This window comes from Hippopotamus amphibius, chromosome 11, assembly GCF_030028045.1.
Source record: "Hippopotamus amphibius kiboko isolate mHipAmp2 chromosome 11, mHipAmp2.hap2, whole genome shotgun sequence".
Classification (NCBI taxonomy): domain Eukaryota; kingdom Metazoa; phylum Chordata; class Mammalia; order Artiodactyla; family Hippopotamidae; genus Hippopotamus; species Hippopotamus amphibius.
The window spans coordinates 41,832,178-41,855,314 of NC_080196.1; the positions used below are offsets into that span (position 1 = coordinate 41,832,178).

The 23,137-nt window shown below is 41.4% G+C and overlaps 1 long non-coding RNA gene and 1 other non-coding gene across 2 annotated transcripts; one reads left to right on the forward strand and one right to left on the reverse strand.

Annotated features, from left to right (window-relative positions):
* Nucleotides 1–121: 121 nt before the first annotated feature.
* Nucleotides 122–19,838, forward strand: LOC130831583 (uncharacterized). Its single transcript, XR_009048077.1, has 3 exons — nt 122–339; nt 1,188–1,253; nt 18,977–19,838. It is a non-coding gene; the product is annotated as an uncharacterized LOC130831583 (long non-coding RNA).
* On the reverse strand, nt 5,702–5,836 carry LOC130832147 (small nucleolar RNA SNORA70). The gene has a single exon (XR_009048227.1). It is a non-coding gene; the product is annotated as a small nucleolar RNA SNORA70 (small nucleolar RNA).
* Nucleotides 19,839–23,137: the final 3,299 nt, after the last annotated feature.

Here is a 23,137-nt window from a genome sequence, read left to right on the forward strand (position 1 = left end):
CCACCCAGTCATCCAATCCGCTAGCTGCGCTGCGCCGGCGGCACCCGAGTAGTCGATGGAGCGAGGGGCGGGGCTTGTCCTGCTCCTCCCTTCACCTAGAGGAGAGCCGGAAGGGGGAGTATCAAGTGTCCCTGCGAGGTTCAATCCTCGCGCGTGTGGTCGAGATTCTTGATGCTCCCGGAAATATGTTATTCATCCTTTCTTTCGACAGTTATCTCGTGATTTCTTGCTATGTGCCAAGCACTGCTGTAAATGCTAAGAAGACAACAGTGAACAAAACAGACAAAAATCCTTGTCCCCATGGAGTGGACATTCGAGTTGGGGAAGGCAGATAATCAAGTCAGTATGTATTGGGTTAGATGGAGCCAAGTGCTATGGGAGAGGGTGGGGATGAAGCATGGAAGAGGAAAGTTCTGTTTTAAATAAGGCAGGGAAAGGTTGCTGAGAAAGTGACAACTGAGAAATAACAGGTTTCTTAAAGCAAGAAAGCCAGGAGCAACCTGTTTTACATACCATCTCATTTTGAGCCTTATTAACCACTGGAGGTGGCAGAATCCCCAGTTTCAAGTCTCTTGGCTGCTTCCTAGCTGTGCTGCTCTTTCTGAGTCTCAGTTTCCTCATCTGAAAAATATGGATAACAGTTCTTACTTGTAGGTTTTGAGAAAATTAGATGTGAAATGTATGTACAGCGTTTAGTACAATGTCTACATACTAAGCCCTCCACAAATTGCAGTTATCTTTACAGAGAAGGAAACTGTTAGAAGTAACTTGTTCAGGGAGTTCCCTGGTGACCTAGTAGTTAGGATTCCAGGCTTTCACTGCCATGGCCTGGATTCGATCTCTGGTCCGGGAACCGAGATCCCCCAAGCCCCGCAACGTGACCAAAACAAAAACAAAAACTAACTTACCCATAGGTATAACCTGTTCTAGCAACAAGGCCAAACTTCCAGCCTGGTGTATAAGACTCCAAAATGGCCTGAACCCCTCTTTCAGAAAAGGGAAATAGTGTTGGGAACAGGGGAGGAGGAGCTTTTGCTTCTTTTGCTCCATATTCTCCAGTGGTGGAGTTGCAACTAAAATAATAATAATGGGTGTTTTATTTGAATGTTTACTATGTCCTAGGTGCTTTTGTCAACTGAAAAAAAAATGCACAACCTAAAAGTTGAGAGTTATGTTTTATTTGGCAGATAAGACTGAATACTTAAGCCTGGAAGACAGCCTCTCAGAGAGCTCTGGGGGATTGCGCCAAAGAGGTAAGGGAGGAGCCGAAATATATAGTTTTGCAACGAAAACATCAAAAGGTTACCGTTAATTAAAGCAAACCAGACCTCTCAAGTTAATGAATTTAGCACTTTTCTACATATGGGAAGATGCAGGAGTCTGGGCTCATTGAAATCATTCCTTTGATATACACCTTAATTATATAGGGCCAGTATCCTGCTTTTCTCCATCCTGAATCCCCTCAGGTTACACAGTTGGGGGTTGCTGCAGTGGCTGCTGGCTTGATGGCACAACATTCTTTGTTTACTGTTATGGCAGGCAACATTTTTCATTCACAGTTTAAATGCATTAATTTATTTAATCTATTCAACAGCACTGTTATTCGTATTTCAGATGAGGAAACTGAGCTTTAAAAGGATAAGTGTGGCACAAAAATTACTTCCTGGTCTTAAAAGAAAAGTTAACTGCACAATGAAGTTATCAGGCTTTCACCACCCTAATACAGTGCTTAATCTTATCATTATTAATGTGGAACAATCAGCTATTATGTGTCTCCTGCTGGGAAGCTAATATTAAGTAGACACCATCAACTATGATGTATTCTTACCAAAAATGTTTAACTTGGACCTAATAAAGTATATAGGGTGGCAAGAGGGTCAAGCTAAAGGAAAGCAAAAGGCAGTGGACAGATTCAGAATGTGGGACATTCTATAGAACAATTGGCCCTTTCCTTTAAGTCAAAAAAGTGGCATTCTACATTAAAATATTTTTAAGAGACATAACAACTAGATGTAGTGTGTGGTCCAGGGCTAGGGCTTAGTTTGGACAAACCAGCTATAAAGAACATTGGGGGAAACTGTCTGGGCCTTAATTTTGCAGCGCTAGAAACCCACCTTCATGCAGACAGCCTGAGTTGATTCTTCTTGAGGGGAAGGATTCGTGAATTATGTTTTTTTCCTAGTTTCTTTCTGTCCTGATCCTGGGCTAGTTTTGCCCTCAAATCTATTCCTCACCTTCCCCTACTCTTTTCAGTATGGCAGTGAGGGCACACCCCATAAAGAAAGGCTGCATATCCTGGTCTTCTGCTCTGGTTGGGCTCCAGACTGAGTTACTGGACTCCGTTAATTGTAGACACTTCTTGAGATTGGAGGGATCAAGGAAGAAGCCAGAGTGTCCCCACCCCCACCCCATCCCCAAACCAGAGTATCCATCCCCACCCCCAACCTCAGGCTGTCTCCTCCAATCTATCTGGCTCCAACTCATAGCAGATGATCCCAGCCCCAGGGCTGTGGTCACACCATGTCCTTCTTCTGCCTCCAGTGTAAGGGTGGCAGTAACGTATTGCTATTGCTCATCTCTGGGCTACTTCACTACTCTGTTTCACTTTTTATCCCAGCCAACACCTATATAAAACAATTCTCTGAATTAAATTCCCTGTTTTAAATACTTAGAGTGACCTCTTTTCCAGGAGTCAGAGGATGACCTTACGTCCTAGTTCCAAGGGGTTATCTCAAGTCTTGCCTATGGGCCCTATTATCTCATAGAGCAGTGCTTTTCGCACTTTTCCTCTGAGTGTCACAAGCAACTGAGAGAGCTCATTTGTTACCCTCGTTTCCCTAGATCTAGGGTGAAAATCCCAAGCGAGCTTGAAATGCCCTTGAACTCTTGTGTGATATCTTAAAAACTCACAATGTTTGCAATCTACTTTATAATGCATCCATGGTTTTCAGTTTTTCTTAAGGTATTTTACACTTAAAATGAATTTTATTTATTTAATTTTGAGTAGGTAATAATACACATGGTACAAAATTAGAAAAGCACAGAAGAGTATGTTCCCCAGGCACATCCCTCTTACCTGTTTTTTGCATGTCCTTCCAGAGATAGACTATGCAAATGCAAACATAAGATATGTTTCCTGGTTCTATTTTACAAGTGCATAGTATCTCATTGTAAGGATGTACCTCAATTTATTAAGTCCTCTATTGAAGACACTTAAATTGTTTCCAGTCTTTGGCTATTACAGTGATGCTGCAGTACATTGTTAAATGGCACATATGCAAGTATATTTGTAGGACAGATTTCTAGAACTGGAATTACTGGGTTAAAGAGCTTTGCATTTATAAGTTTGAAAAATATTGTGTAATTGTCCTCCATTGTAGTTGTATTTACTTGATAATTATGAGTTTAATGAGTCGAAATCATTTGATTTCATTTAAACTAATTATCATATTTGGTTCATTCGAGTCCATTTAGAGTTCATTCATAAGCCAAGATTATTGCTGGTAGTGAAATTAGGATTAATGCTATAAGTATAATTTTAGGTTATTTGTTTGAGATGCTCATGTAGGGGTAGAAGGAGAGCAATTTCTAGATCAAACAGGAGGAATGTGATAGCTGCTGGGAAAATTTTCATGGAAAAAGGTAGGTGTGCTTGATCCTATGGAATCAAATCTGCATTCATAGGGGCTTGGTTTTTCTATATAAATACTTAGCTGAGGGAATATTCAATCTGATAGGTTAAAAAGTCATTGTATTATAACTTTAATTTCTCTTATGAATAAAGTTCAGCATTTTTTCATGTTTAAGAGCCTTAAAGAGTCTACAGAACCTTCTATGTAGACTACCTTTCTGTGTCCTTTGCCTATTTGTCTATTATATTGTTAGCCTCATCCTTTTCTTCTGATTTGTAGAGAACGCTTTATATATTAAGGAAGTTAGCATTGCCTGTAATATGAGTTGCAAATATGTTTCCATATGTTACTTGATTTTAGCTTTATTTCAGGTGATTTTCATCATGAAAAATTTTTAAGTTTGTATGTTAGTCAAATGTTAATCTCTTCTTTTACAGTTTCTGGGTTTTATATGAAGGCTTTCTTCTGAGTTTTTATAAAATTCTCTCATTTTTTTTTTAGTTCTCTTATTATGTCTTTTTTTTTTCATGTTTATGTATTTTATATATCTGGAATTTGTTTTAAAGTATGGAATAGGGACCTAACCTTTCTTTTCATAACAGTAACCCAGTTATCCCTCCCAGCACCAGTTAATGAATAGTCCATCATTGTTCCTTCTAATTTGAAGTGCTACTTTTATCATTTTCCCTATAAATTCTATCTCATTTCTGAGCTTTTGGTTTGTCCCATTGGTTTGTCTATTAATGTGCCTCTACCAACTGTTTGTTTTTTTTTTTAATAGAATGTACTTTTGTCTGGCTTTTTTTAGATTTATTTATTTATTTATTTCATTGCACTGGGTCTTAGTTGTGGTAGATGGGCTCCTTAGTTGTGGCATGTGAACTCTTAGTTGCAGCATGCATGTGGGATATAGTTGCCTGACCTGGGGTTGAACCCAGGCCCCTTGCATTGGGAATGCAGAGTCTTAACCACTGTGCCACCAGGGAAGTCCCCCAACTGTTTTAGTTGTTGTAGTTCATATCTTATCTATGGTTATTAATATAAAAATATTTTGCAATTACCCAGTCAAATTACATACTTAACTTTATTCTTTCCTAAAAAAAAATCTTCCAGCAGTGATAAAGATGTTACATTTGTCATATGGTTTGACACATCCTGTGGTATACTGTCGTATGTCCCAGTATGCTAAAGTTGCCACTTAAATACACAATGCCCAGTTAAATTTAAATTTCAGATAAACAATTAATAATTTTTAGTAGAAGTATGTCCCATGTAATTTTTTTCTATTTCTGGAAATCCAACTATAGGATACTTTATTTTAAAAAATTATTTTAGGGACTTCCCTGACAGTCCAGTGGTTAAGACTCTGTGCTTCCACTGCAGGGGGCGAAGACAGGGAGCGAAGATTCGATCCCTGCTCGGGGAATTAAGATCCTATATGCCATGTGATGCAGCCAAAAAAAAAATTTAGTTACATATGACAAAGCCAACTTAAATTAGTGTAGGCAGATAGGGATTGTAGAGGCCTAGAGAGTTGCGACATCTAAGAGTTGTCTTAACCATTGGACCACCAGGGAAGTTCCCGCCATCCCAACTTCTTTTTGAACTGAGACCTCACTACAGAAAGCTAAAACTGGATTTTTTTTTTTTTTACAGGAAAGTAGGATTTATTGGTGGGCACGAGTAAGGCGGGGACAGTGCCAAGGCTCTCACGAATGCAGGGTCTGCCATTTGTCCAGGTGGCCACGATTAAGAATGTATTTGACCCCGCAGCCATCTAGGATGCACTGCTTATATGCCACCATATTTTCAAATTCATCTGCATTAAACTCAGTAAATCCCCACTTCTCAGTGAAGTGGATCTTCTCTTGGACAGGGAGCTTGAACTTGGTCCTGCGGAGGGCCTCAATCGCATGTTCCTTGCTCTGCAGTTTGGTGCAGATGGACATTATGACTTGGCCAATGTAGACCTTGGCCACTGTGCCCTGCAGCTTTTCAAAGGCACCACACGTACTTGTCTAGAGCCTAGACTGGGGACAGCATGCAAGACATGAATGTCCACTGGAAAGGGCTGTCTCCAGCATCCCTTAGGGCAACTCCTACAGGCAACAGGCTGCATACACTACTGAGGAGGCTGCTGTTTGCAGCCATTGCATGCCATGCCCCCATGGGGAAAAGAGCACAGTTGGTTTAATTGGCTGTAGTAAAACTTGGTCTTTTATTTGGAAACAACAGCAGAACTTAGGGTCCCAGTTCTGGAAGTTCACACCAGGCCCCCGAGAAGGGTATAAACACAGCTATGGCTGGAAACTCATAGCTGTGGCTGGTGAGAGGAAGGGGAGTTTCTGAGGACCTCACCCAATATTTAGCCCATTCTACCCTGCAAGTGATTGATTGGGAGGTGACCGAGTTTCTGCTCTACAAGACCAATGACTGGAGACAAGGCTTTCACCACCTAGCCTGGGCAAGTGAGAACAACACTAGGACCACAGTGAGGGTGCCCACCTGGTATCTATGGAATGTCAGCAGACCCCATCCATTTTTGTCTGGCCGAGTGAGGAGGAAGTAATTATTTATTAGTTCTGCTGTGATTGTCTTGCCTTCCTCACAGTAAGCAAAGTGTTCACTGCTGGGAATAGAAAAGCCCAAAGTCCTAAGGCCCAAGGAGCAAGTTTTTTTTTTTTTAACCTTTTCATTTTTAAAAGCTGTTGAACCAACAGGCCATGGTATCAGGAGGAAGCTGGATCAGGCACTAATCACCAAGGCAGAAGAACGGGTTTGGCGGGGTGGTTTTAAGTAGCTCCTTATTAAAAAGGGGTTATTACTCACTCTTGGAATGTCTTCTCTTAGACAAATATGATGTTTCCCCTGTGAGCCCATGTTATTAGCACAGGAAACTTTCAATCTGACTCTAGGGGTCCCGAACTGGAAAGCTGGAAACAGAAATATGTGTCCTCTTTGTGGCTTAATACTCCAGCAGTACCTGAGGTCATGGTTCAGAATAAGACACACACACATGTGTGTGTGCTGCTGCCCCCAGGCGTGTTGTTTTTAGTGATTTGGCTCTTACTGGAGAAAGAGGAAGCTAACATTTACTAAGCACCTCATCTCTGTCAGCACTAAACAGTGTGCTTTCGTTATACTATCTGATGGGATTTGATTTTGAGGGGTTTTTGGTAATAAGGAAACTGATACCCAAAGAGGTGATGTTATCTGAACAAAACACCTACTTAATACATGGCAAAGAAAGTATTTGAATCTCAATAGTCAGAGTCTAGTGTTTACACTCTTTCCATTGAACACACTGCCTGTACATCTCAGACCTTCAAAATCTCGGCCTGAGTGTGAGCCCCTCCCAGTAACTCCCTTACTGCAATGCATGAACATGATTTATTCAAATAAGTACTTCAAAGCACCAAGTACTTCAAACCCCCAGCTGGAAGGCCTTCCACATGAAAGGGACAGCTCCGCTAAAAGGTGAATCTTATTGTGTGTAATTTATAGTTTAGTAAACCTGACTTTTAAAAAGGTGTTGGGTATAACATATAAAAAGCTCCTACAAAACAATAATGAAATGCCCATCAACTCAATAAAAAAGTACAAATGGAAACTAAATATAAATGTCCTTAAAACAGATGAAAAGATACTCATCCTCATTCAAAATAAAATTCATTCAAATTGAGTCACTGAAATACCATTTATTATGTATCAGATTGGTAAAAATTCAAGTGGTTGAAAACTCTTAAGATTAGGCACAAATATGGGTATATAGGAACTATCATATGTTACCAGTGTATATAAACAGGAACAATTCCTTTTGGGGGCAATTTGGCAGTCTCTACCAAAATTCCATATGTATATACCCTTTGACTCAGCATAGGAATTTATTCTACAGTTATAGTTGCAAGTGTGCAAAATGATGTATGTACAAGGTTTTTCACTGAAGCAGTGTTTGAAAGAAAAAATACCTGAAAAGTTAAATATCCATGAACAAGGGTATGATTAAATAAATTGTAGGACATGATAGTGGAATACTGTGCAGCTATAGAAAAGAATGAGAAGTATCTTTCTGTGATATGGAAAGAAGTGATATGCAAAACTCTCCAAGACATATTATTTTTTGAAAAAAAGCAAGATGCAGAATAGTGTTTGTAGTAGATACCATTTCTATAAAAAAGGAGGGAGATACTATGGATTTGTATTATCTTATAAATGCATTAAAAATCTCTTAAAAGGAAATGTAAGAAACCGGTAACAGTGGTTATCTGTTATGAAAGGTACAGGTGGGAAAGATATATTTCACTATATTTTTTCAAAATTTTGATGTTTAAACTTAATGAATTTTAAAAATTAAGTATGATTGTTTAAAAGAAAAAAGGAAAGAAAAGAAAAAGAAAACAATGTAGTGGGAAAACCACACCACAAGTGCTGACTGCTCTGTGGGACCATCCCAGAACCACACTGTATAAACTGTCTTCTTCAGCAGACCTTCATTTGAAGAAGTGACTCAGATAACTTAATGCAGCCTCCCGAACTGGCTCACCAATGAACTCACTCCCCCAAATCCTTGTGATTGTGGGAAGGGGTAGAGCTGCTTTGTTGGATCTGCTCTGGTTGCAAGTCATTCAGTCTGGTTAACTCTAATGTAGGCTCCATCCTCTACACATGAGGCTCATTCCACTTGAGAAAAGAGCTTTTAGTCCTGAGATTTTAGTTGTAAGAACCCCTCTTGTTCCTTACCTCTTGGATGTCCATTAAAATCCTTCATTTGCTCACCAAAGAAGTCTGTTTGGCAACAGGCCTTCTGAGTTGAAAGAAGAAAAAATGTATTCGTTTGATTCCAGCACTTATTTAAAGTACTTGGGATTCACAGCCTAGAAGTAGGCAAAGATTTCTTCAGACACAGAAAACAAATAGCCATTTTAAAATTGGATAGGGAAGTCCCTGGTGGTCCAGTGGGTAGGACTCCACGCTCTCACTGCTGAGGGCCCTGCTTTGATCCCTGGTCAGGGAACTAAAATCCCACAAGCCACTCGGTGTGGCAAAAAAAGAAAAAAAAACAAAACAAAAACTAGACTTCATCAGAATTTTTTTAATATAAATTTATTTATTTATTTATTTTATTTATTGGCTGCATTGGGTCTTCGTTGCTGCACATGGGCTTTCTCTAGTTGCTGAAAGCGGGGGCTACTCATTGTAGTGGCTGCTCTTGTTGCAGAGCACAAGCTCGAGGTGCATGGGCTTCAATAGTTGCGGCACATGGGCTCAATAGTTGTGGTTCACAGGCTCTAGAGCACAGGCTCAATAGTTGTGGTGCACTGGCTTAGTTGCTCCGTGGCATGTGGAATCTTCCCCGAGCAGAGCTCAGACCCGTGTCCCCTGCATTGGCAGGCGGATTCTTAACTGCCGCGCCACCTAGGAGGTCCTACACTTCATCAGAATTTAAAACTTCTGCTCCTGATAAGACATAGTTAAGAAAATGAATAGGAAAGCCATAGATTAGGAGAATATATTCATACAATGTTTATTTCACTAATGACTGGTATCAAGAATATATTTTTAAAAACTCTTACAGGGACTTCCCTGTGGCACAGTGCTTAAGAATCCACCTGCCAATGTAGGGGACACAGGTTCCATCCCTGGTCCAGGAAGATCCCACATGCCACGGAGCAACTAAGCCCGTGTGCCACAACTGCTAAGCCTGCGCTCTAGAGACCATGTGCCACAACTACTGAAGCCCGTGAGCCTAGAGCCCATGCTCTGCAATAAGAGAAGCCACTGCAATGAGAAGCCCACATACCACAACAAGGAGTAGCCCCCGCTTGCAGCAATGAAGACCCAATGCAACCTAAACAAACAAACACAACAAACAAAAAAACTCTTACAAATCAATAAGAAAAGGACCAAAAAAATTTTTTTAATGAGTAAAAGACTTGGACACTCACAGAAGAAAATATACAAAAGGCTGATAAGCCCATAAAAAGGTGCTCAAAAATGTTACTTGTTAGGGAAATGAAAACTACAACAAAATACCATTACAAACCTGCTATAATGGCTAAAATTAAAAAGAAAGAAAATACCAAATGTTGGTTAGGATGGAGCAACTAGAACTCTCATTTATTGCTGCAGGAGTGAGAAATGGCACAACTACTCTGAAAAAATATTCAGCAGTTTCTTATAAACAAAACCTACTCTGTGACCCAAAAATTCCAATCCTAAGCAATTACTCAAGGGAAATGAAACATATGTCCATACAAAGACTTGACCAAGAATGTTCAGATAATTTTTTTTCATAATAACCTCAAGCTGAAAACAACCCAAATATCCATCCCAGCAGAATAGTTAAATTCATACAGTGGAAAGTTTCTCAACAGTGGAGAGGAACTAACTACTGAAATACACAACAACGTGAATGAACTTCATAGATACTAACAGTATGCTGAACAAAAGAAGCCAGACCCAAAAGAGTGCATGCAGTTTGTTCCAATTATAGGAAGATCTAGAACAGGCAAAACTAATTGATTGTGGAATAAAATGAAAAGCGTGGTTGTGTCTGGGGATGTCAGATTGCTGAGGCAATGGAAATGTTCTATATTTTGATAGGAGTACAAGTTACAGGCATATAGGCATTTGTCAGAATTAATCAAATTGTGCACCTCATTGTCCATCTGCCCCCCCCAAAAAAAACCCTGTAATTAAATATTGACCTATACTTGGTATATTAGGTTCCAGTAATATGTGTGTGTGTGTATATATATATATATATATAGAGAGAGAGAGAGAGAGAAAGAGCGTAGTGGGAGCCATGTATATCACAGTGGGACAAAGGGAGTTACAAAAATGGAGAAGGGGCACATACCACGTAATGTTAGATTAGATTTGGAGATGTCAGTATGAACTCACAGCTTTATACAAATTTCCTGGCTTTGTCCACTGAGAGAGCCTAGAGAAGGAATGACATACCAGCTGTTAGGAGCACACGTAGCACCCAGGTCTTGGTTTCTAAATACCATTCTCCAACAAGGGGCACCACGGTTTCTTGGATCACAGACTTCTGCAGAGAATGTATAAGATAAACCTAAAATATCTTCTTGTGCCAGAAAGTAAGAAAGTGTTCAGAGAATGTTGGGGATTTATCAAAAGAACACAGGAGCCAGCCTGAAGGGGCTCCCATGGGCCACATCTGGGACAACCTAAGCATCAGAAATAATGACAGTAGTAGATTATAACCCATCGAATCAAATAAGAATCCATGAGCCTACACTTTTATTATTATTACTTTAAAAATTATTATTTTAATTGATACATAATTGACATATAACATATTAGTTTTAGGAATACAACATAATGACTCCATATTTGTATATATTATGAAATGATCACTGCAGTAAGTCTAGTTAGCATCCATCACCATACATACAAATTTCTTTTTGTTTTTTTTGGCTGCGTTGGGTCTTCACTGCTGCACACAGTCCCTCTTCAGTTGTGGTGAGTGGGGGCTACCCTTCGTTGCAGCACACTGGCTTCTCACTGCTATGGCTTCTGTTGTGAAGCATGGGCTCTAGGCTTGCAGGCCTCAGCAGTTGCAGCACGTGGACTCAGTAGTTGTGGCTTGCAGGCTCTAAAATGTAGGCTCAGGACTTCCTAGGTGGCGCAGTGGTAAAGAATCTACCTGCCAATGCAGGGGACACGGGTTCAAGCCCTGCCCTGGGAAGATTCCACATGCCACGGGGCAACTAAGCCCGTGCGCCACAACTATTGAGCCTGTGCTCTAGACCCCACGAGCCACAACTACTGAGCCCATGTGCCACAACTACTGAAGCCCACGTGCCTAGAGCCCGTGCTCCACAACAAGAGAAGCCACTACAGTGAGGAGCCTGTGCACCACAATGAAGAGTAGCCCCCGCGCGCAACAACTAGAGAAAGTCCGTGTGCAGCAATGAAGACCCAACACAGCCAATAAATAAATTAAATAAATAAAAATAAATTTTAAAAAATGTAGGCTCAGTAGTTGTGGTGCATGGGCTTAGCTGCTCTGAGGAATCCTCCCAGACCAGGGATCGAACCCGTGTTCCCTGCATTACTCTCTTCGAATATACAATCCAGTATTATTAACTGTAATCAGTGTTGGTTTGCAACCTTGGGAGTTCCTCTGGTGAAATCTGAAACTGGTCCCCATACACAGAGGGCAGGGAGAGACCTTTTGGACACTTGATGAAGAAAAACAGTAGTTCGTGTTTGATGAGATTTGGATGAGACTGCTAGTCTTGGAGAGTCTCCTAGAAAGGCCGGGGGGGGTGGCTTCAGCTCACCCTGGGGATATAGACACTGGTGGCAGACATACTGGGGAGCATTCACTGTTGATCTTGGTTCCATGAATCTATTCTGACATAAAAAAAATGACTACATAAATAACTGTAGAAGAAGGAGATTTTCCTTACAGCATATCTATTAATTTAGAAGAAATGATGGAATTAGAAAATCATCATGGATGCTAAAACTTGAGGGTTAAAGCATGAGGAGGAAAATCTCAAAGTATCTCACCACCAATTTATTTTTAGTTATAAAGGGGAAATTAATAACTATACAGTGGAGTGATCTGGCAGCCTCCACCTTAACCAAGTGATCAAAATCAGTATGATTAGTATTGGGACAAACCAACATCATGTATCTCCTGAGACAATGTTATATTCCTTTCTCTTTTTTTTAAATAAATATATTTATTTACTTTTAGGTTGCATTGGGTCTTTGTTGCTGCGCGCGGGCTTTCTCTAGTTGCGGAGAGCAAGGGCTACTCTTCGTTGCAGGCTTCTCATTGTGGTGGCTTCTCTTGTTGCAGAGCATGGGCTCTAGGTGTGCGGGCTTCAGTAGTTGTGGCATGTGGGCTCAGTAGTTGTGGCTTGCAGGCTCTAGAGTGCAGGCTCAGTAATCATGGTGCACAGGCTTAGTTGCTCCATGGCATGTGGGATCGTCTTGACCCAGGGATCGAACCTGTGTCCCCTGCATTGTCAGGCAGATTCTCAACCACTGCACCACCAGGGAAGTCCCATTATATTCCTTTCAAAATGTATAATCTGAATTTAAGGACTGGGGAACATCAACCAAAAAAAAAAAATTGAGTGACATTCTACAAAATAAAAAGCTGTATTTTTTCAAAAATGTCTAGGTCAAGAAAGGCAAAGTAAGGTGGAGGAACTGTTCCAGATTAGAGGAAACTAAAAACTTATGACAATTAAATGCAAAGTGTGATTCTGAACTGCATATTAAGGTTAAGAACAGAAATAGGTAAAATGGATACTACCAGACACTTACCAAATTTTGAATGCAGATTGAATAAATTTCCTATGGCTGCTTAAACAAATGACCACGTCTGGTGCGTTAGAATAACACACATTTGGGACTTCCCTGGTGGTCCGTGCTCCAAATGCAGGGGGCCTGGGTCTGATCCCTGTCAAGGAACTACATCCCACATTCATGCCGCAACTAAGAAGTCCACATGCCACAATTGAAGATCCTGTGTGCCGCAATAAAGACCTGGTGCAGCCAAAATAAATAAATGAATAAACACACACACACACACACACACACACACACACATTTGTTCTCTTACAACTCTGAATGTCAGAAGTACAAAATTAGATTCACTGGGCTGAAATCAAGGTGTTGGGAGGGTCATAGTCCCCCTGGACTGGTAGAGTACACAATGTCACCAACTTACTTTTGAATACATCAGAAATATATATGTAAGATGGGGCAAAGTATCAACAGTTACGAAATCTAGATAAAAGAGTACAGCAGCTCTTCATACTATTTTTGTTGTTGTTGTTCTTTGGCCACACCACGGCTTGCAAGATCTTAGTTCCTCAACCAGTGATTGAACCCAGGCTACCACAGTGAGAGCACCAAGTCCTAACCACTGGACCGTCAGGAAATTCCTGCTCATTGTACTATTTTTACAAGTCATCTGTAAGTTTGATTATGCTAAAATTTAAAGCTACCAAAAAATAACTATTAGGGATAGTACAGGCAGGGATATAAGAAACAATTTTATGCCAGTTCTAAGTTCAGTAGGATAGATTCCTAACCAGAGGCAGGATAGATAGTAATACTCCTTTGCATTTGGATGATGCTTCTTTTACAAATTATGTCGTAGCTATTGTCTTATTTGATCTTTACAATAACCTTGTGGGGTTGGAAGGGCAGATATTTTTATTTTCACTGGACAAATGAAAAAAACGTGCCATTTGAAGGACTCACCTAAATGATCTCACACAAGCTTAGTGGCAGAGTTAAAGATAAGAAATTCTCTCCAGATCCTCCTGTGCTAATTGTAAAGAAGTGGTTAAGATCGGCTGGGGACTTCCCTGGTGGCGCAGTGATAAGACTCTGCGCTACCAATGCAGGGGGCCTGGTTTCGATCCCTGATCATGGAACTAGGTCCCACATGCATGCTGCAGCTAAGAGTTCACATGTCACAACCAAGGAGCCCATGAGCCACAACTAAGACCTGGTGCAACAACAACCAAAAAAAAAAAAAAAAAAAGATTGGCTGAAGTCAGACGTGCACAAAAATCTTGGCTACAACTCACATCGCTGTTTTACTCAGGGTAGGTAGGTTATGCGGTAGTGACAAATAATCCCCTGAAATGTCAGCAGCTTAGCACAACCAAGGTTTATTTGTTGTTCCCAATGTAGTCTAATAGTCTGGTCTGCTCCCTTGAGACACTCTCCTCCAAGCAGTCACTCAGGGCTCTAGGCTCTGTCCTTGGAGGGAGGAGAGGGTGGGATGAGTTCTTGGCTTCTAGCTGTGCAAGTAAGAAAGAGAAAAGGGAAGTTTGGGTGAACTGTTTTAAACCTGGAAATGGGGTATATCACGTCTATACTCTGTGGACCAGAATTCAATCACATGGTCCCATCTAAATACATAGAGATCCGGGAAATGCAGTCTTTCTGTGTGGTCAGAAGGAAAATAAAACAGTTCAGTGAACACCCAGCTCTGGCTCTGCCACACTAACTATGTAAACTTTAGCAATTTATTTAAAATCCTAGTTTTTCTCATTCGTCAAAAGGAGACAATAATACCACATAGGGCTGTTGTAGTAAATGAAGCACATAATGCACGTGACATGTGTAGCATAGTGCCTGGCACATAGTAAACCATAAGTGCTTATTCTTAATATCAATTAACTTCCCATGTCTCTTATAGTGCTAGTTCTGTCAATTCCCTGGCTAGTGGTAGGGATTATTCATGCCAAACCTTTCCATGTGCTGCCCATTCGTTCCTTACTCTCTGCCCATAATGTAATGTAGATTTGTTTCATCAGAAAGGAAGATCAGGAGGCAGGATGTAACATGAAGAGCAATGGGTTACAAAGTGTCATTTTGCAAAATATACCTCAATACAGAGGCCTGGGGCAGTGCAGGCACCCCTGAACCCCCTGGGGTTGCAGAGATGGCCTCTTTCATAACAACAGGTGGTGGCACACTTCGGACAAAGCTGGCTAAGAAGTCTATTGTCTACTCTGGAATTTAGAGGGAGAGGAAGGAGTGGTGTCCAGGGGAAGTCAGATGTAACAGGTGTCCAGAGCTCACAACTTTCCCCACACCTCAAGGCCACGTACTTTAAGGTGGCCCAACTAAGGCCTATCCAAAGAGGCCCAACTAGCGACATTCTGGGCCTCCTGGTGACCTGAAAAACAGAACACTGAGAGCTATGAACAGGAGTAGGGTGGACTCTCTAAATAGGCATGCATGACCATTTCTTTTCTCCTCTATAGAAACATCCCTTTCAGTCTGGAAGTGGACAGCTGGTGCCGGCATTTGGGACATGCCACTTGCATAGACCTTACTCCACTTCCTACATACAACCAAACCATGACTTGGCCCACCGGCACAGAGGGTGGTTTACTCTTCCAGTTTGTGACTAGAGTTGAGAAGTTTAGCAAATTTGGTAAACAATGTAATTCATGATGATGTAGTGAAATTAATCTTTTAGATTAGTAGATGTCCAAATTCTCTTGGTTTTTACAAACTAGCAGATTTGGAACACAGTAAAGTAAAAATTTTAGACTCCAGATCAAAATTTGAATCCACTTGAAACAGATTGCAACTTTTACGGAAGCCTTTGGTCAAACTTGCAACTTTTGCTCATTCTTGCGAGATGCCCTCCAAGCATTTCTGGTGGTGATTTGTAAGCCTTGGACTTGAGGCTCAAGTCATTATGAGCGGGTTCAGAGGTCCTCTGTTCTCCATGCAAAACCAAAGTCCAGTCGGCCTTCGCCCCCAGGATCAATGTTAGGCTCTGCTTAATTGTACTGTTTGCTGACTAACTCCTGGACTCTGGACCTTACCTGTCTCAATCTATGGTCCCCGTCCATTTCCCCATTACGTTAGTCATCTCTGTGACTTGACTCCCTTCTGCTGATAGCTGTCAGATCCTGGCAAGTCCTGTTTGCTTACCACTCATCATTGATGGCCCCAGAATTTCTGTAATAGGAGTTCTTAGGAGCGTCAGTCTGTTTGGAAGGTGGCTAGGCAAGTCTTCCTTCTTGTACAATTCTGGGGGCGTCCCTTACTCTGTATTTCACATAAATGAGGTTTGAAACTCAGGGAGTCTATTTTGGAAATTGTTATGAAGTTGCATTTCCCTAGCACTCTTTCTACTTAAATTGTGTGTTTATTTGGAGAGGTTGCTGGATTGGGAGGCTAAAGTTCTCCCCAAGTTGCCTCTTGGTGCCACCACTACCATCTGTGATCAGAGAGGAATAAATGTGGGAAGAAAACTTGATATCAAAGATTGTGGAAGTTTGCAGTTACCACTCGCACCTAAAATTAAAACTAGAAAAGGTAAGATGGGAATTCCCTGGTAGTCCAGTGGTTAGGACTCAGAGTTTTCACTGCCGAGGGCCCAGGTTCAATCCCTGGTTGGGGAACTAAGATCCCACAAGCCACTTGGCACAGTCAAAAAAAAAAAAAGAGAAAAAGAGAAAGAACTTGCAGAAAAGAATCTACCTGTAAGGGCTGTTAATCCCTTCCCTCTCTATTGGTTAGGAGGATGGCTCATGAAACCCTGTTGGTTAAAAGGCTTTTCTGGAAGAGGAAAGTGTCACGGGGCCATGAGTCAGGTGACCCAAATGAACTTCTAAATCCCCCAACTTCCAGTTGCTGAACCCTGTGGGAATTGCTTCCCTTTCCCAGGGAGTCTCCTGGTCTGGAGAAGATCAGTGACCCAGCCCACCTTACAGGTTGTTGTGAAGCTCAAGACTCAGGTAAAACAACAATGTGAGAGAGTAATGAGGGGTTTGGTTTGCTTTGTATTATAAGTTTCAGTTTACCTAAAACTTTCTAGGCTTCTTGGAATTTCCTCTAGAAATTTTAGGGAACCTGACAATCATTTCAAATGCAACTTGTTTTTGTAAACTCCCCTTCTTCTTCCCAGATATATCTGTGTTCAGAGTGGCCTTAAAGTCCCCTTTTATAATGCAAATGACCCTGGGGAAAAAACACCACTGACACATTTCCAGGTAACACATTTGTTGTCCATAAATGCTTCAGCTCAGCGGGGGAGTGAGATGTGGGATGGTTCCCTGGGAAGGAAGTGAGGACCTTTTGGAGGTTCAGAGACCTGATAGCCGATGAGGTGCAAAGCAAACTTAGTTTGCTTCCCAATTTTGTAGAGGGAAAAGCCAGGCAGAGCAGATGGTCTTTCGACAATATTGTTATATGTGCCAGTTCCTATGCAAAGGGTTGGAATCACTTGTTTTCTCTCTGTGATATGTCTGTATTTGTAAATGTATATGTATAAATTATATGTAATCCAGTCCCTTACATGACAAACCACAAAAGGCTAGATTGGAGTTGGAATCAGAGGTTTGCCTGGGGAGTTTTAGTGTTATGTCAGCCCCTAGCTCACCCATGAGAAATACTGAATAAAATATGAAGGGACAAGGAAAGTATTGAGTGTTCTCAGGAAAAAAGCTCAGAATTGTCTGTTCCTACCAGGAAGGAAGCCTGGCCATTTTTTATGGACTGTTTTTTTCAAGTTCTTAATATTTACCGTCTAAACACTGAATAAATAGCCTTCTTCTTGCTGCTCTGACACTTTTTTTTTTTTTTTTGGCTGTGCTGCACAGCTTGGGGGATCTCAGTTCCCTGACCAAGGATTGAACCGGTGCTCCCTGCAGTGGAAGCACAGAATCCTAACTACTGGACCGCCAGGGAAGTCCCGTGACACTTTTTAATCAAACTTAAAAAAATTAAAAGTATAATTGTATATAGCAAAGTGTGAAAATCTTAAGCTTGATGACCTGCATATGCCACTGTGTATCTCCAGATCAAGTTATATACAGGACATTTCCAGCACCCTAGAAGGCTTTCTCATGCTTCCACCTATAGTCAGTAGCCATTGTCCCTTCCTCCCCATCTTCCCAGATAATCAAGGTTCTACCCTCTTTCAACAGAGATTAGTTTTGCCAGTATTATACATGGAATCATATACAGTATGCTCTCTTTGCATGTGCTCTTTCAACATTATGTCTGTGCAATTCATCCATGCTGTTGCATATAGCAGGAGTTCATATTTGTATTTAGTATTCCATTTGCGTGGATAGATCACAATGTATCCTTCCTATTGCATTCAGTGTTTTCAGTTTTTGGTGATTATGAATAGCACTGCTCTGGACATCCTTATATATTTCTGTTGGTGGACATAAGCACTCACTTCTCTTAGGTATATACCTGGAGAGAAATTGTTGGATCAGAGTGTAGGCATGGATTTAGCTTTACTAGAGCTGACAAGTTTTTCAACATAGTTGTACCAATTTATTCCCACCAGAAATGTGTGAATGTTCTAGTTGCTCCATGATCTTGTCCACATTTGATATTATTCTTTAAAATTTTTGCCATTCTAGTGAGTGTATACCTTGTTTGCGAATTTTAATTTGCAAAAAGCATCTTAAAAGTACATAGGTTTATTGGAAGTTTTGGATATCTTCTGTGAAGTGTCTGTTCGAGTCTCTTGCCCATTTAACTGTTGGGTTGTCTTTTTTTTACTTAGTTATTTGTAAAAGGGTTTTTAGAATATATTTTGGATATAAGTCCTTTATTGGATGCATGTATTGTAAATATCTTCCCCCAGTCTGTGGCTTACTTTTTCACTCTCTTAATGGTGTCTTTTGGTGAACTGCATTTCTTAATTTTAATATAGTACAATTTGTCAATGGTTTATTTTATGCTGGATGCTTTTTGTGTCCTATGTTAGAAATTTTTGCCTATCCTCACTTTTTAAAAAAATAGAAGAGACTTCCCTGGTGGCACAGTAGTTAAGAATCCATCTGCCAATGCAGGGGACATGGGTTCGAGCCCTGGTCCGGGAAGATGCTACATGCCGCAGAGCAGCTAAGCCCGTGAGCCACAACTACTGAAACCCGCACACCTAGAGCCCGTGCTCCGCAACAAGAGAAACCACCACAATGAGAAGCCTGTGCACCACAATGAAGGGTAGCTCCTGCTTGCTGCAACTAGAGAAAGCCCACGCACAGCAACGAAGACCCAATGCAGCCAATTAATTAATTAATTAATTTAAAAAATAGAAAATTATTTGTGGGAAGACATTCGGGAACCTTTTTGTAACCTTGAAAATGTTGAAGTATGTGGGCCGAGCGATGGGATTCAGGGTGTCCTGCTTGAGCGGTGGAGGAGCTGAGGGTGCGGGGCGTGGAGACTAATATCACCCTGTTTGGTCCTGAAGGATGGCTGGTTAGCCAAAGACGGGTAAGATTCCTCAGAGGAGGAACAACCTAAGACAGGCACAGCCGCAGAGGGGCCAACAGGGGTGGTGCATAGAACCTTCCTTATATCACCGTGTTTGGCCCTGGAGGATGACTGGTTAGCCAGAGACGGGTAAGATTCCTCAAGGGAGGAACAACCTAAGACAGGCACAGTCGCAGAGGGGCCAACACGGGTGGGGCACAGACCCTTAATCCTTTAGAGAGAGGTCTCCTGCCCCCAGGGCTGTTCTGCTCTCCACCCCCAGCTCAAATCCACACCTGCTCAACTCGGACCCAGGAAGTAAACAAAGATAATTGCCTCAGTCATGTGAGGCCCTTGATTGTTTATGAGTGTAACCTGAGAATGTTAGCCCACGAACTCAATAAAAGCAACCTGGGATGAGTCAGCAGGGCTCTTGATCCGAGAGGTCTTGAGCCCCCCGGTCCCACTTTTCTCTTCAGTCTGTGTCTGTGTCTTCTTCAAGCTTGCGGCACCCGTCACTCACCTCGAGTCGCCGAGCTGGTCTCGGCAATTATTCTTTTGAAAAATCCATTGTGAAAAAAATGAGTACATATAGATTATCTAAAAGGAGAAAAATAAGGAATTCCCTGGCGGTCCAGTGGTTAGGACTCAGTGCTTTCACTGCCACGGGCCCAGGTTCGATACCTGGTCGGGTAACTAAGATCCCTCAGGCCAAGTGGCACAGTCAAAAATAAATAAATAAATAACATACAAGGAGAAAAATAATCACCTATGATACTCCCATCCAGAGATATAACCTCTATTAACATTTTGGTACCATTTTAGTACTTACAAATGTTTATATATATAGTTTTTTTTTCCATAAAAGTAGGAAGATACTGTACTCATTTTTAGTTAGCCTTTTTAAACTTATATTTTATATAAATATCAATTTCTTTTGATTGAGATTCATTTGAGAAATCTACCAAAGTGTTAGAATTTTAGGCTTAGGTCTGCTCCTAGCTCCATGGCCATAGGAAAGTCACTTCAAGTCTCTCCACCCTGGAATTCGGAATGTCTGAGAATTCACCCATAACAGAGACTGTTGCTATGTGTCTTTTCCTTCTCTAGTGTTTTGACTGACTCACTTGTCATCCAAATGACCTCTGAGGTCAGAGTAAACAAAAACCCTTGGGGAACCGTGTGGTAAGTAATCGTGTCCTTGAAGCAGAATGAGTGTAGGGGATAGACATCACAGCTTTGCTTAAAACCAGCTGTGGTTGTGTGACCCTACGGGATTTCCCCGGAGCTAAGAGATGAAACTTGGCTTTTTATCAGAAGAAAGGTGGTTTAGAGAGTTAAGGACTTTCAGGGGGAAATCACTGCTATGTGTAACTCTCAAAAATCCGAGAGAACGAACCACACATTTTTAAAAGGCACCATAAGAGGTAAAAGCAAAAAGCATTGCAAAGATCTTTTCCTAAGAGAGTAGAGCAGGGGAAATACTATCAAATGAGCTACACTCAGAAATATCTTCTTGAATTACTGGGTGACCGTTAAAGGTCTGATTTGGAAAGTGAGGGTCAGAAATCTGAATTTTGGTTGGCTCTTGTGTGTTTGCCACATCACAGTGGACGAATCATCTCTCTGAGCCTGTGTCCCCATCTGTAAAATGAGGAAATGATAGTATCTCATAAGCTTGTTGAGATGATTAGGAGAGAGAACTGGCCTGAAGCAAGTAAAGATCTTGGCCAGTCTTAGCATGTGGTAAGCACTAAATTTTTTCCTTTTGCAGTTAAAATAAAAAAAAAAGAGATAAAATTTACATTCCATAAAGTTCACCATCTTAAAGTGTAAGGTTTTTCACGTATTCATAAGATTGTGCAACCATCACCACTACCTAATTCTAGAACCTTTTCATCACCGCCAAGAGGAACCCTGTACACGTTAGCACTCACTCTCCATTACCCCTTCTCCCACACCCATGGCAATTACTAATCTACTTTATTTATTTTTATTTTTTTGCCATGTCACGGAGCATGTGGGATCTTAGTTCCCCAACCCAGGATTGAACTTGTGCCCCCTGCAGTGGAAACCTGGAGTCTTAACCATGGACTGCCAGGGAAGTCCCTAATCTACTTTATATCTTTATGGATTTGCCTATTCTGCACATTTCATATAAATGAAATCTGCAATATATGATCTTTTGTGACTGGCTTCTTTCATTCAATAATATAAAATACTTGATACTGTTATTGTCATTATTCCTGAGGCAGGAGATAGATGGGCCCCAGGCTGAACAGTTTCTCCCCTGTGGACAGAAACTCCATAATAGCAGAAACTCCATAAAAGCAGGATGATGGAGGAGGCTGGGCCCTGCCCAGACAAGAGATAAGACATACTCCTCATTCTTAAAGTCCAGGAGACCTCCCCAACTACACGTGCTCAGAAAGTCTCCTTGGAGGTCAAAAAGGGAGGGAGCGCCACCCCATATTCAGTGATGCCAACTACCAATAGGCCTCTTCACTAGAATCCATCTTGGCTAAGAGATGTGCACACACACAGGGGAGGACCCTGGGATACCAAATACGGATTCAGAACCGGGCGAAACAAGATGACTGGTCAAAGGAGACCCGTAAAACATGCCCCATATAAGTGATTCAAACTGCCACAAGGGCACGACTCTCTTTCTCTCTCTCTCTCTGAGCCCGCCTATGTGTCTATCCACACGTACTGTATTCTTTTTCCTCCTAATAAACACTTTACTTGCTTTACTACTTTCCGTGTCTATGTGGAGATTCATTTCTTCATAGCTGATGGGCCAGGGTCTTGTCACTGGCCACTCGTCCCTGGTGGTCTGGGGGCTGGGATTCAGCCCTCTCACTGTCGTGACCTGACCTCAGTCTCTGGCTGGGAACCAAAACCCTGCTTCAAGCCACTGCAGGCTGAGACCACCCGAGATCATTCCTATTTCCTATGACTCAAATAGCATGGGAATCAAATGACATAATGGATACGGAACCTCTTTGTGAAGAAGAAATTGCTCCGGAAATGCAAAGGTGGATTCATTCATTGGGGTATTCACTCTTTTGTGGGAATGGTGAGGTGCTCACAGGAACTTGCTAGAAGGAAAATAAAGTTGTAGAATTCAGAAACATAATAGGACTGAAAACATCCTCTATTATTCAAAAATAAATTACCCATTTGAGACATTTTTAGAGACATGGATGGACCTAGAGACTGTCATACAATGAGTGAAGTGAGTCAGAAAGAGAAAAACAAATATCGTATATTAACACATATATGTGGACTATAGAAAAATGGTACAAATCCACCGGTTTGCAAGGCAGAAATAGGGACACAGATGTAGAGAACAAACACATGGACACCAAGTGGGGAAAGCGGGGAGGGTCGGGGGGGTGGAATGAATTGGGAGATTGGGATACCAAATTGTACACTCTAAATATATGCAGTTTATTGTAAAAAATAAAAAATTAAAAATTAAAATAAATAAATAGATAAATAAATTACCCATTTGAAAAATGTTCAGGCTTTTCCCCTAAAGATTTTTGCTTGCTTGGGTAAGCAATGCCTGCGACCACAAGCCCAAGTCATTAGTTTCCCCAAACCTTTGAGCCAAGCTATGGATAAATGTAGAACATGGAGGCGGGGCTGGGGAGGATCCTAGGAGGCGGCTGTCAGCTATCACTCACAAGCCCAGCCCAGCTATCCACAATGGCCTTTGACCTACTCGAAAGGGTTGGTGGAGGCCACCA